Below are 11,816 nucleotides of genomic sequence, written 5' to 3'. Positions count from 1 at the left end.
AATTTTCTATTGGCCTAACACAACTGTCACTATAAACACATGATAAACTTTCTCTTGGCCTAACACAACTGTCACTATAAACACATGATGAACTTTCTCTTGGCCTAACACAACTGTCACTATAAACACATGATAAACTTTCTCTTGGCCTTACACAACTGTGTCACTATAAACACATGATAAACTTTCTCTTGGCCTAACACAACTGTCACTATAAACACATGATAAACTTTCTCTTGGCCTAACACAACTGTGTCACTATAAACACATGTGATAGTTTCACTTGGCCTAACACAACTGTCACTATAAACACATGATAAACTTTCTCTTGGCCTAACACAACTGTCACTATAAACACATGATAAACTTTCTCTTGGCCTAACACAACTGTCACTATAAACACATGATAAACTTTCTCTTGGCCTAACACAACTGTCACTATAAACACATGATAGTCTCTGTATGATTTCCGATACCATAAGTTTGTGAATATCAATGCAGAGGAATCACAAAAGAAGAAAAAAAATCAATTTTTCTGCCTTGGCTCTTCACATGGTACTAATACTACATGGTATCTCTGCACAGCACTAACAATGGTTATTGTTTTAACAGTAGAAGAGTTGGGTGTAGGAGAAGCTGACATTGAAATATAGGCTTGGTAAAGAGCCATATGCATCATTTGTCATGTTTGTAATTCAAGTTTAAACAGATTGATTTCCTATTTTAATCATCTTAGTAAAAATGTATATGGATTAAAGACACTGATCGTTTTTTCTTTAAATCAGGCATAATTTCAGAGGAAAGACTTAATCAAAATTAATTTCATTTCTATTTCTTTTACTTTATAGGAAATCATAAATTTGATTTTGCTTTGGGCCATGCAACCATAGAAAAAAATGACAAACATTACACAGAACTGAAATATGACTTTGATCGATTATATTTATCAACTTGGCTAATTCTTTTAGTCTACACTGTGTTGACCAATCATTGCCTGACCCTCGTTGTAGTGGTACCCTGTCATCTTAATTCATTGAATACCACTCACAAACAAAATAAGATCAAAACTTCAACCTTGGTAATCAACACGAAAAAGTTCTCAAACGCAACAAGAAATCAGGCTTGACAAATCAACTCTTATGAGAATTGATCTAAAATTAACTCAGCTGTGCCACTCTCTGTGGAATCTTGGTAATTAAATTTGTAAAATGCAATTCAAGCTATTTAGTATAATATTGAAAACAGATACAAGAGAAGCTTCTCTCTGGAATTTTGGTATGCAATTCAATTTGCACAAAATTTGCCTGTTTAAGTCTGTACTACTGCGTGGTTATCAGAAAATCAGAGGGCTGAGGAGGTTGATAGATACACTACACAACAGTTGGCTTGACATCTCCGCTGGAAGTGGTGCCAAGCTTCCCCATACAAAATCTCTACCTCTTTAAATAGTGTATCTCCAATTTGTGTATTTATCAGGTGTTTATGATAGTTTAGGAAGAGGCCCACTTCTTTTTAATTGTTGGAACTGTGGATAAAAACTGGAAAGAATCAGTTCTGTTGGTTGCCAAAATTAACTACAAAATACCTTAAGATAGCATCTAGGTCTCTAAGAGAGCAATGAACAGATTATAGAAAAACGTATCACGTTTATACAACAGGTTGTTTTATAGCACTAGTATAGTACAGTGAAGTAGAGAAATATTTATTTTTATATTTCTTATCGGATAATCTGGAATGTCAGTGGAAAGGTTTATAACTTCATTCATGATACCACCGACAACATCCTATGGAGGCATTTTTTTCATGAATTAAACCACAGTAACAGGAAACTGTATCCAAAAATAAATGTCTTTCATCATTTACTTTAAAATAGAACATACACCTGTTGTGCTTTGACCTCCTTGATATACACATGAATAATATATTACCTGATAAACATATACAAATTAATTTACATGTTGATACATAAATATGAACTCTACCATTATAGTTTCAAGAAAAAAGAACACACAAAAAAAATCAGTATCATTTAAATATCTCAACAAACTCCTTTGATATAATTTCAATCATTAGACATTTAAAATCATTTATCTATTCCTTAGATGTTTAGGTAAACTAATTCAAAAATTTCTAATTTTCATTCCATTTAACAAATTTAATTGAAATACAATTGGATTTGATCAAACCCTTAACCTGTAATTATGCCCCCATTTCCAATTGTAAATATGCATCAATTTACTAATAAATGATACAAACAAGTTGGAATACATTTTAATTTCCATACTGAGCAGGTGATCAACATAATTCTTGTACATGCTGAGTCTATAATTAGCATATCGATGGTTTACATACCAGTCTTTTGATTTTGAAGTGTGGATGCAGCATCCTAATTTATAAATCCACAAAGAATCCCAGTTTATGCTTGGCCTACAAAGTCTCACTCAACACTTGATACATACATATTTTTTGTGACATGATCTGTGCAGTCTCACTGCTCAAATAGACATGACAGACTTTATAACAGTCTAGAGCCTTGTTATATGTACTGAGGGCAGCTGACCCTTCTGCATGGAACATATACAGGTATTTAGGGCACAGGTAAGACAAGATAGCTGCAGGTACCACAATGACCAAACACATCTTTACAAGATGACATAGAGCAATGGGTTTACCTGGCTAATATGTATTTAACCCAGCTAATTGGAAATGTCAAACCACTTCTCTAACATCTTACCTGGTTAACTGAGTAAATCCAACTTCATCCAGATAATCAAGTCAAAGTGCTTCTCCTACATCTTACCTGGCTAATTGAGTAAATCCAACTTCATTCGTGTAATCTATGTGTATGTTGGAGATTTCTCTCTACTACAGCCATCAATGTATACAGAGCAGGAAAACCTGAGATAACGCTTCAGTCTACCTGTTGGTTAAAGCTTTCTGTTGATTTTCTTACCTGTGAATCTTACCAGCATGTGTCCTACACAAATCTCTCCTACCAAGCAGACACACAGTAGGTGTCCAGGTACCACACAAGCTCTTACAAATGTTCATTAAAATTGTATGTGTCAAGTTATTAGTTCAGGTGAGAACAGGTAAATACAGATAAATCAAGCATGTTGACAATTACTAAACAAACAAATACAGGTCAGAACAGTGTTAAGTTAAAGAGGTGGCAGGAGATGATCATTAATTATGTTTCAAGTAGTAATACAAACATATGTTGTCACTAACTTTTTTCTTATTTTGATTTTAAAATCTACATTATTTTAATAATTTATTCTAATTTATTTTGTATAAAGAAGCTAGCAAGACAGAAAATGATTCTGTGATAAATTAGTCATACTATATATATATTTTTTCCAGATTCATAAATATTTCTACATTTTTTATGAGATAATTCATGAAGAATAGTGACATTTCATTTCCATCCTAGCGCTAATGCACCTGACTACTAAATTTCCCGATCTTGAAATTCCAGTATGATATGCAGATATATGAGATTCTATATCTCAGTAATTACGTGAAGTAGGTAACATAGGTTATACTGTTGGTCATCCACATTTTAAAACAACATTGCAGTAAATCTTCCCATTTCTTCATTGCAAAGCAACCGTATGCTTTATTTCAATATTTGTACAGAAGGCAAAGACAACTATCTATAACAACACAAGTATTCTATGAACATTCTAAACAAATTTTCTAATGACATTTGTTTAAAATTCAGTTGTCATTAATTTTCCAAGTGACTTTGAACACCAACAATATTTGATCAGTCCCATGTTTTAACAAGATCATAAATGAAATTTGTTTTTAAAATCTAAATTCAACAGAAAATATCCAGAACATTAAATATTGAAGTGTGAGAGCCCAGGAATGTTTGTTTAAAGTGGCTCTGGGAAAGGAATTTGCTATTCACCGAGGAAAGCTTTAATATTATTCAGGTTAAATACAAGCTTGAGTAGTGAACACTGTCAGCAGTTTTATGGAAATTACCCTTCTGCCTTTCTCAGCACAAATAATGCAAATCTGAACTTTTAGTATGATGTGTCAAACCTCCTAGAAAACTACCATAAGTACATTGTCCATTCTAAGCCACAACAAACACCCAGACAACATTGATCTAGAACAACCATTGGTAGTCATGACATCCCAACACATTTCCTAAGCAACCATCAGGAATTGTCCAACATTGGCACAATACTAAACTGTTTTTGTCTGTGAAAACTCATCATTCCATACTAATTTGATAAAGTTTAGAGTATGTGACAAAACACTGAAGGAGGATCATTTTTGTGAAACAGATTTCAGGGGATGATAATTTACATTATAGAAATAAAAACCCAAAGAAATGTTTAGACTATTATAACATGGATACTTGTCAAGACTTACAAACTTGATGACTGATATACAGGTTGATCAACTTACCCGCGACTTTGGGGTTTGTTTCAGACCAATGGCTGGTTGGCTTCTGGAAGACTGTAAAAGAAATAAAAACAATTAACTTGCTTCATCCTGACAGCAAAATCTTTAATTTAAAGGTAACAGGGGGAACTAGTGGTTGTGAAATGGAGCTCACTGTTATATTGTTGTATGGACAACCTGAATATTTTAAGAGAACATTATTACTGATAGACTTTGCATGATATTAGAAATTCATGATAACCAAGAGCTAATTAAGCAAAAAATGTTGATTGGACATATACTCTAGTTTTTCATTTTAAAAAAATCTAAAAGGTCGGTCTTTAAAAATTCAAATGATAATATCTACAAAAAGATTTTTTTAAAAATACGGTAATGTACCAAGGAACATGTAAGATTACTTGACTATAACATTGCTACATGTAACAAGACAATAAGTACAATGAAAACCTATTCACAAATTGTATAAAATTATAGGTAGTTTAGACGGATGGCATTCAAGTAATTTACTGTAAAGTGGCTTATTCCATACTGAAAAGATATCCACCTGGAACTTTACAAAACACTCAGTCATACAGAAGATTTATTGGATCTTCAAGAATGCTATACAGGTACCGAAAAGAATAGATGTTAGGTAAGCAAATACTCATATCAGTAGCATGTTTGTAACAGAGGCAGTCTCATCTTAGCTTTCTTTGTAGTAAGACATGCCTGCTGTTCACAAAGACCAAAACCAATCTCCTGCTTTTCATTGCTAACACAGCAAATTGAAATGTAGATCTACTGAACACCTGGGTTACAGCCAGTCACTACTCAGAACTGTAAATCATACCCCTAAGCCTTAGCACTATTAAGTTTAAGGGAAAATCTTCCACATTGAAAGTTGCCTCAAAAAAACACAGCTATTAATGCCATGTATTAGCCAAAATGTTATGCACTAGATTTTTTTTCTTCAGTATTTTATTTCAAGTTGTAACTTTAAAAAGAAAAGGTACATTTATTTTCAAACTGCATCAGATAACATGTATCACGACTACCAACCATGCCGTGTCATTTCACTTTCAATAGATCATGATCTCATGGTATGGCTACCTGATAAATTGTAGTCCTTTTACAAGTATCAAAGGTAAATAAATGACTTCCATCCAATTTTCGACATTGCAATAAAGCTTCAATTTTGAAGTCAATAACGTGAGTGAACAGTGTTGTAAAAGTCTTTTGGCGTGTTTAGTGTGCCAAACAATTTGGCCATTCATAATTGGAGAAAAGTAAACATAGCTACATCATGAGAGGTTGAATAAATCGTTGTAAAACAAATTTAATCAGACATAGATCAAAGATAGCTTAGATTCCAATCAGTTTTGACTGATGATCTTATTGACGCTACACTCATACATAACCCGGACGGTGCCTACTTCTCAATAATATCGCATTTGTGTGGCAATTACCAGCGATAGATCAACAATACCTGTCCTACCTGAGGGTCAACAAAGAGGTGACTAAGGTCACTTGAATATAGAGTATCATTGTAAGTAAACAGAATTCTGAGTGACCGAGTCAACAGCCTGGACAGTTTCAACCAAAGAGACAGATTCCATGGGAAAATTCTAATTCTGTGCAACCTAACAATGACATGGGCAAAGGAATTTTGGAATTTATAGTTTCTATAACAAGGTGGTCAAAACCTTGTTGAAGAAGTTTTGTAGGAGTTCAAATCTACTTGAATATCTCAACATTTACAGAACATTTATTATGCGAATTTTACTTCCATCATCTCCATGGAAATATGAATTAAATCTTTCTGTAATGTTAAAAATTGTTGTCATTTATATTACTTCAACATATCAAAAAAGACAATCACATCCATGAAATTTAATATTTTGAAGTGAATTTAGATAATTTGCATGGTTGCATACTTGCTTTAAAGAGTAAATTTGCTTAAAATTCCCTGCCTTTGAATATATAATTTATGATGAAGTTTTTAAATCCCACTATCAATATGCTATAACATGTCTTTTTTTTTCAATTAACATATTTCTAATGGTATAAAAAGTTCTCAGGGGGAAAAAACATCCTAGCAAAAAAATTTTTTTCTAACATTATTAGGTGAAAATTATTTAAACATTAACGTTGGTGGCAGATCCACTAAACGAATGGTTAAAATGCAAACTTTACATCGCCTCCAGACTAATAGGTGGTGTGCTCTCTTTCATATCACCACAGACCTCAGATATTTGCATATCTTTACATAATTAAGGGCCTGAAGGCCAAAACACCAGAATTTTTCACATACTTCAAAACACACCTTTTGTCATTTAAATATTTTTAAAAGGATTTATTGACACCCAAGACAAAACACTAATAGATGGTTATAACATTGATAAGGTATTCAGAAAAAAAATCACTGTACTAAGTAAATTCTCCTGATTTTTCAAATCAAGGTTCTTTTGGAGTTACGCCTGAAGAATAGCAAATTGCTGTAATAACTCATTTGATATGAATACAATTTACAGGGAAAAACCCCACTCACAGTCTTGAGACCAGAAATAGTATCAGTTTCTATATAAATACAAAATATATCTATAATTCATATATACTTATTCCTGTCTCAATATTGATCACTTAGATTGCAAAAATCTATTTCTACATAACATCATCAATAATTTATCATCTATTTACGTTCTAGCCAATATTGTAAAGCCTGAGGCAACAAATTTCGTTACTAGCACAATAATCTATTCCTTTCCTGTAATACACCCAAGTACACCAATATATCTCCTCAAACAGAGCTTTTCAGCATGAGATTCTCAATACTTACAGATTCAATGTTTCAAATCCTTACAACAATTTTCACATTCATTAGATATAAATTATATACATTATATCCTGGCCTTTTACCTCGGATCAGTTGTAACTTCCATCCTGATGTAGGCACCCTTGATGATTTTTACCTGTAGTTTTGAAGATTTTTACCTGTACTCGTACCTGTAGTTTTGAAGATTTTTACCTGTACTCGTACCTGTAGTTTTGAAGATTTTTACCTGTACTCGTACCGATATTTACTTGTACTCTTACATGCAAATATGATTTTTTTACAAAAGACTTGTGACATATGGGAGAAAATCAATGTTAGGGCTGTAGTGAATGACTAACTGCCAGGCAACATGACGCAACAAAACAATTAATGATTGGTACACACCTGCAAACAGCACTTCAAAATAGAATCTGCTTAAACATTAATACTACAGGTTTTCTGCTGACGGGTATCCAACAAATGCTGCATACATACACATGTACTGCACGTGTCATATGTCCCTTGGGAAAAGCACAGATAGCATTTCCCGAAATCGATAAAAAGTTACATACTGTTCACACTTTTTCCTCAAAGGATTTCAACACTGATAAAAATGAATTATCATTTCCGTGGATCTCCTCTTCCATCAATATAATGACAGAAAAAAATCACAGTTGAATTTATCAAAACTTTGTGTATAGATTGTCGTGTGGGAACTTCCACGAACTAGAGAAGACATGCACACTGATACGTCACCATGGAGACATTCCAGGTATTCACTCTCTTGTGACAGGCCCTTACCTGTGTATCATTCAAAATCTATTCATGAAAGCATCCATTGGGGTATAGCCTATTTCAAAATTGTCCCTGAACTTTCCATTTTTGCATGATTTACGACTTTAACAAATTAGCAATAAAATTTGGATTAACGGATTATTGCTACTGATCAACAAAGTTCTTTGGAAGATGAAATGAAGTTTATGATAAGGAACTCTTCAATGAGTGTGGATCATTAAGCATTAGGAAAGTTTGAACTTTTAAACTGTTATTTTGTATTTTGTCATCGCTTAAAACCTTCAATCAAGCTGTACTTCAATACAATTCAATATTGCAAGGACATTTATGTTAAGAAATAGAAAATTAACATCATTTAATTCTCAAGGATAAATATCGATCTTGTATTGCCAAGATTTACACTAGAACCCGATTCAGATTGGTATGTAATAAAGTGACCCATAGAAATATGATGATGCCATGAGAATCTTACTTGTAATAATTTTTAAAATTTGTAATAAAACCACATACCTTTAAAAAGTTCAAGATGAGTTTTGGAGGACTTTTTAAAATCCTTGTGCAAGCCTAACTGTTAACCCTGTGGTATGTGGTTAGATATTTAAGTAAGGTATTGTGAGAATGTCCCTCCTACTCTTAAAGGGACTCACAATAGTGACCTCATTATACCCCAGGTACACCCCAGGTACCCAGAATATGGGATTCCTCACAGATCATTATCTTAAACATGAAAAAGACCAGCGTTGGTAAGTCACCCGCTATACAACACAGGAATTTGTCCCCATAGAAATAAAATTTTTGTCATATAAACACACTGTTGGATGTTTCAGTGTTCATGTACCATGACCTAAAGATCCAGACTGATGGGAGAGACAGATATAAAATTACTGAGGTGAAGCATTTACCACTGTATCAGAGACTAATAAAACAAGACAAAAATCTAATATCTGTAAAAATTCAACCTGAACCGTTTATTGATGCACATTTATAGCAATGGTGTGAAACGAGAAAATTAAATGTAGATTTAATTGTGAGAACATTTCAAATCTGCGTGTCTGCATGAAGAAATCAATGCAATTGTAAAAAGAATATGTTTAAGTGAATGAAAATATCAAATGAATAAAACTGAACAGTATTTTGTTTAACTCTGATCATGAAAATATATGGTGTGCATCGGAAGATTCGTCAATGTGTAGGTGGGTAATGTCAGTAAAGTTAAAGTCAGTATTGTTTACTCAACATCTCGTTAAGTGACTCAGGTATTATGTACCTGTAGAACAGGTGACATTTCTGAACCAAAATCAAGGACAAAATATTTATTCATTGAAAAAAACTATTAAAACTCACAGCAATCAAGTGACCTTGAGATTTTTCTACCTACCACAGAAGGCTTTTTGTGCTAATAAGATTGATAGCATCAGACACGTAACACTTTCTCTTACACCATTCTAACACGTAACACTTTCTCTTACACCATTCTGACACGTAAAGGAATCAGAATCTCACTTGTTTGTCGAGTATTACCCTGTCACAATATGCACAAGTCTGATAATGCACAAGCACAAAGTCCTGCTTTATTCTTGACATTTTGAAATATATGATTTAAATCAAGCATTGGATTAAATTTGACAACAGTGGAATTTTTAAATTCAATCCTACAAATAAAAAACACAATTTCATTGCACAATTTACAAAACTGCAGTGTATTTGTTGCATGAAATTGGAGTAAACAAGATAAACATCTCTCCTTGACGTAACAGAATGGTGGGAGTGTAGGGGACAGGAGACACCGATAGGGCTTGTTATAAACAACACAGAGGGCAGAAGGGGAGGAGGAACAGCCAATCAACCATAAAGCTAGGGAGAAGCTAGAAAACAATGACAATCAAAAAGCTAGGGAGAAGCTAGAAAACAATGACAACCAATAGAACAGGAAAGCTGACAATGGATGGAAGAAGCTGTGAGTGGATTTGGGTGCATGACGGTGTAGGAGGGGTAAGGAGAGGGACAAGATCAGAATTTGATTACATAGAAAGAATACCTGTTATACAAAGCCACAGACGTGTTAACGGAGACAGAAAAACAAAATGTCCTTAGCAACCCTTTACAGATTATGGAGTAGAATTGTTCCATCATCTGTTTTTGCAAATTTACAGTCAAATTGTCAAAACACAGTAACAGATACGTCCAATCGATCAGAAAACATGTGTACATCGAGTGCACATTTAATTTTACAGGCAGCTGCCAAAACTGCTGAACCACCAACAGCACAAAAAGGACAACAATAGTTCTATGAACAGATCTAAACAAGATGCAGGGACCATTTATGTTTCTTATGGTTTTCAAATATGCTGTAGCCATCCTGAATATGTCATCTAATAGGTAATTCATTCAGGATTGTAGACCGAGATAAAGAACAATACACGTACAAAAAGTCTGTAACGATTGCATTGCTTTAGTCCTATTTACCACAACAACTCGTGTCCATGTTTTGCATAAAACAGTGTGTTCTCAATCGATCTGATGGATGAAAATAGATTTTAAGATATTTATACTGAAACATGTAAAAGGAAACCTATTTTTGCCTACAATTAACATAAAATTGGCATTTTAATGTGAAATGTCACTCAAACATGCATTTATCTATATCCAATTTAAAATAAGGCTTGGTTCACTTGTATTGTTAGTTACTGTTTGTGAATGTCATGTTACTTGCAGTTCCATCAAGTAAAGGCATGAATCCATTGTAGGGTATAAACTTTTCAACATGCAATTTCAATTTTTATTTCTGAAGTTGTCAGCAGTGCTGAATATTAAATAGCTTTATGTCAGACCAAAGAACATATTATAATTACATCATGTCCGACGATAATCATAAAAAATTTAGTATTTGTATTTACAGCACATAGAAGTTTACTCATTAAGAACACTGTCTATTTCACAAGCTTTGTATAATAGTTATGTATATTTATCAAGGATAAAGTTTATATATAAAACCAACATTTTTTTCATTAAGTATTATCTAACCACCAATGTTTATCACAGAACCATGTACATAATGTTACTACTGGCCTATGGGGAATGACATCTGGAGGTCAACAGTATCATATGCTGGTGTCCGTAAATGTCAACATCATCACAATTGATATAAGGAGAGATTAATGATTAGGAAAAAGTTCATTAAAATCTCAAGAGATGAAAATTGTTAATATTTTTATAGCTAATGGATAAGAACAAGTGACATTCAGAAGACATGTCAAACAGGGTTGTGATCCTGCTATAAATCAGATTCTTCAGAGGCAAGAGAGTCCTTTTTTTGTTAATTTCAAGTTAGTACCTTGTTTTTGCCTGTACTTCCACTAATCATTCACCAATCAGTTGGAGGGATAGGGCAATCTTGTTTAGGGTAATTTTGAGATAAACTGGAGGAAGTATCATCTTTTAATTCTTATTGACTAGAGCAATATAATAGAATTTTCTTGTTTTAATGTTTTGTTGACACAGGAAGAACAGGCTTCCTAACAATATAAAAAGATATCTCAATCCTTTACTACTGTAAAAATTGATATGGATTTTTCAGCTTCAACAAACATACCCTCCCCCTCAACCACAGAAGCATACCTTTTTTAATGATAGGTTTGTGGCTAGTCATAGGTTTTTCGGGTCCATTGATACCATAGATGTCCATTCAGCCAGCAAAGACCCTATGTAACTGTTATTGACAAAGTGTTTAATCCTTCAGCCGCAAAATTGCAAACGATCACCACTTTGACAAGGGTCCTGGTCACATAGTACTGTTCGGTTTCGATGT

The sequence above is a fragment of the Ylistrum balloti genome, unplaced genomic scaffold (genome assembly GCF_031769215.1).
Source record: "Ylistrum balloti isolate Yb309-2 unplaced genomic scaffold, AGI_CSIRO_Ybal_v1 Utg369802, whole genome shotgun sequence".
In the NCBI taxonomy this organism is placed as follows: Eukaryota; Metazoa; Mollusca; class Bivalvia; order Pectinida; family Pectinidae; genus Ylistrum; species Ylistrum balloti.
This window is presented reverse-complemented; position numbering follows the sequence as displayed.